The 4,215-nt window shown below is 39.4% G+C and overlaps 1 pseudogene; it reads left to right on the top strand.

The window, feature by feature from the left end:
• Nucleotides 1–3,563: 3,563 nt before the first annotated feature.
• LOC138076902 (non-histone chromosomal protein HMG-17 pseudogene) lies at nucleotides 3,564–3,976 on the top strand (annotated as a pseudogene).
• The last annotated feature ends 239 nt before the right edge of the window (nucleotides 3,977–4,215 follow it).

Below are 4,215 nucleotides of genomic sequence, written 5' to 3'. Positions count from 1 at the left end.
TAAGCCTGGGCTAGTGTGAAATATTTTTCAGTGTTTGATGATTGAAGGAGGGGACACTAAACAAATAGCTTGAGTCCCACTGTCACATGGTTGATGTTTTCTAGCCTGTTCCAAGCACATGACCCAAGCCGTGTGCAACGCCTCCACCTTGAAATGAAATGGTTCTTTCTCCTTCTGATATCTAGTCAGAGCTCTGTTATGTTATAATAACAGAACTCTCATTCTTCTCAAAACAGGACCCCAGGAAGAACCGGCTCATGAGCTGAGGCCAGGGCAGAATTGAGACTGAAAGAAATGAGAGAGAAGCTGGAATCCATATCTACAGGCCTAACAATCTAGTCAGCATTTTAGCCAGAGTCAGGGGAAGTGACATAAGGAAATGAGAAGAACACTGGTAAGGTATGTGTTTTATTTTTTTTAATCCCAGCCTCCTTATTTAGGCAGGCTGTATTCTCTGAGCTCATTCTGTGACTTTATTGTCTGCTGGGTTCAGTCTTCCTATGGGTGGACTGTGGTACCAGATACTGAACGAGAATGAAGAGTGGATGCTTCCAAAAAAGAAAGGCTGCTCATCAGAAATCATATGTGACACTTTTTAATGCCTACCTACAGCACAAATTCCATGAAGTTGGTAACATTCTAGATATGCAGAGTAGCATAAGTATCAACTATTACAAATTCACTACTGTATCATGAATGTGAAAAATGAATTTTTTTTCTATTCACTTTCCATTTTGAACAATTTATTTCATTACAAAAATAAGAATGTTCATTCTAGAAAATATGGATGCATGGAACAGTAGAGGTAAAAAATAAACATTTACCCATATTTACTCACTTTGAAATGAACTGTTATTTTAATGTATATGCTTCTTTTCAAGTCTTCATAAACATATTTAAAACAGTTTAAATACAATATTGATATGTTCTGCACTAGGAGCTAATATATAGTTGCAAGTCAATTATGCTTCAAACAACAAACAAATGAAATTATAGAAAAAGATCTCAGGCATGTGGTTACCAGAGGTGGGGAGTCAAGTAAGGGAGAGTCAGATGAAGGTAGTCAAAAAGTACAAACTTTCAGTTACAAGATAAAGTGCTAGGGATGTAATGTATACCATGAAAGTACAATTAGCGCTGCTCTGTGTTACATATGTGGAGAAGGAAACAGCAACCCACTCCAGTATCCTTGCCTAGAGAATCCCATGGACAGAGGAGCCTGGTAGGCTACTGTTCATGGGGTCAAAAAGAGTCGGGCACAACTAAGTGACTAAGCACGTATTATTTATGAAAGTTGTTAAGGGAACAAATCCCAAGAGCTCTCATAAGGAAAAAAATTTTCTGTCTCTTTTTTAAATTGTATGTCTATATTACTAAAATTATTGTGATAATTATTTCATGATGTATGTAAGTCAAATCATTATGCTGTACACCTTAAAATTATACAAGCCTGTGTGTCAGTTATATCTTGATAAAACTGATCAATTTAATACATTTATATGTACAATTTTGTACCTTCTTTTTCCAGGTAACATTATAAAAAACAATTTTACATCTTAAAGAAAAAAAAAAAAAAAACCTCAAGGACAAAATTTTAAATGACTCTGAAATATCTCATCAGATGGATAACCCGTGATTTTTCAATTCCCCATTTGTGGAGAGGTTTCAATTTTCTTATCATGACAAGTTATGTTCTAATTACATTTTTGCCCCAGGACTGGCCACAATGATAGACATAAGCACAAAATCCTGAGGGAAAGCAGAAACAGGGTGACTTTACTAGATGGAGAGACCCTGGAAAATTTTCCCCAAAGAGGTGATATGCTAGTTGGTCTTAATATGGATTAGCTAGGGGACAAAAATGAGAGGAAGAGTATTGTGAACAGAAGGAATAATATTTGAGAAAATACAAAGACTTAATAATTCCAATCTATTTTTCTCCTTTTAAATAATTATAATCTTTAAGGGAGTCTTTGTAAACATCCACCAGTAGCTACTCAGTTTATTCTTAAATTTGGATAATTGTTATAGTTGTTAAGAATGAATAAAATGGAGTTCATAATGGCACCAGAGCACAAAAATGGAGCCAGGAGGCTACTGGGGAAGTGTGGTCCGTGCACATTTCCACTTGTATGGAACATTCACCATGAACTGGGCAAAACCACAAAAGCATTCTGAAAGATGGCTTACCCAACAAACTCTTGCATATTAGTAGCCGCAATGAATGAGCGATTTCACTTTCACTTTTCACTCTCATGCATTGGAGAAGGAAATGGCAACCCACTCCAGCATTCTTGCCTGGAGAATCCCAGGGACGGGGGAGCCTAGTGGGCTGCCATCTATGGTGTTGCACAGTCAGACACGACTGAAGTGACTTAGCAGCAGCAGCAGCAGCCACAATGAACAGTCATGTATAGACAAGAATGGTTCCAGACTATCATCAGCATGAATCAGAATGCTAGAAATTTATGAAAACTTTCTCCTTTTTTCCTTAAAAATCCTTTGGTTTTCAATTCTCCTCAGAGCACATTTGAGTTTCAACATGAATCTGAGTCTCCTGAATTGCTGTTTCTAACCAATCCCCCCAAAATACTTTTGTTGCTTTATAGCATTGGTCTTATTTCTATGTCTATTTAAAAAAAAAAAAAAAAAGCAAACCACCAACAGCAACCTCAAAGAACATCTCCACTCTCCTGATTTTGTAAATCAAGGCAAATTAGGTCCAAAGAGGTCATTCCTCTAGCCCCCATATTTGGTGTCAGTGCTGAGTGAATAAATTGTATTCCCAACTCCCAATCCACTTCTTTTTCCAACATGTTGCTTTTACTTCCCCATGGTGAATCTTCCCAGTTTCTGCAAGTGTTCTTTCTCTATCCCTTTTGGATCTCAGTCAACTTTTCCCAGTTAGGCCCAGTAATGTTTCAAGTTACCAGTGTTCATTTGCAGGAAAAAAAAAAAAAAAAAATGAGCCCTTAGTATGTTTCACAGGTGTTCCACATAACATTCTTTAGTGATTTCTCACACCATCCTGAACCAGCATGTCATCCTCTCTCAACAGATGGGAAAACTGAGACTGAAGCACCAGGATCTTGCATTATATTACAAAGATTGCTGTTGCTGTTGTTCATTCACTCAGTTGTTTCTGACTCTTTGCAGCCCAATGGACTGCAGCACTCCAGGCTTCCCTGTCCTCCACCATCTCCCTGAGTTTGCTCAAACTCATGTCCATTGAGTCAATGACGCTATCTAACCATCTCATTCTCTGTCGCCCCCTTCTCCTGCCCTGTCTTTCCCAGCACTAGGGTCTTTCCCAATGAGTTGGCTTTTCACATCAGGTGGCCAAAGTATTGGAGCTTCAGCTTCAGCATCAGTCTTTCCACTGAACATTCAAGGTTCATTTCCTTTAGGATGGACTGGTTGGAACTCCTTGCAGTCCAAGGGACTCTCAAAAGTCTTCTCCAGGAGTAGTGTGAAGAAGAGGCGAGGGCAACCCCTGGATCAACTTAAAGCCCGCGCGCCACTGCGTCCATGTCTAGCGTCTATGTCCCACCACCGCAGCCACCATGCCTAGGAGAAAGGCTGAAGGGGAATAGACAAAGCCAAGGTGAAGGACGAACCACAGAGAAGATTTGCTAGGTTATCTGCTAAACCTGCTCCTCCAAAGCCAGAGCCCAAGCCTAAAAAGGCCCCTGCAAAGAAGGGAGAGAAGGTACCCAAAGGGAAAAAGGGGAAAGCGGATGCTGGCAAGGATGGGAATAACCCTGCAGAAAATGGATATACCAAAACAGACCAGACACAGAAAGCTGAAGGTGCTGGAGATGCCAAGTGAAGTGTATGCATTTTTGATAACTGTGTACTTCTGGTGACTGTACAGTTTGAAATACTATTTTTTATCAAGTTTTATAAAAATGCAGAATTTTGTTTTACTTTTTTTTTTTTAAGCTATGTTGTTAACACACAGAACACTTCATTGTTGTTTTTTTGGGGAAGGGCACATCACTAACAGAATGTCTCCGAAGCTGAATTGATGTGGGGGAAAAATATCTTTCCTGTCTAGTTTTGAAAGACTTCCTCTTGGTTCCCAGGAAGGAAGGATTTCTTGATGTTGACACACATTAGCCACCTTGGAACAAATGCCTTGTGGTGTGGAAAAACTAAAATTTAGTTTCTATGTCCTCTTCTCCCTCTCCACCTCAGCACAGACTTGACTCCCCT

This window comes from Capricornis sumatraensis, chromosome 3 (assembly GCF_032405125.1).
Source record: "Capricornis sumatraensis isolate serow.1 chromosome 3, serow.2, whole genome shotgun sequence".
NCBI lineage: Eukaryota > Metazoa > Chordata > Mammalia > Artiodactyla > Bovidae > Capricornis > Capricornis sumatraensis.
Note: the sequence above shows the minus strand (reverse complement) of the source record. Positions and strands in the feature narration are given on the sequence as shown.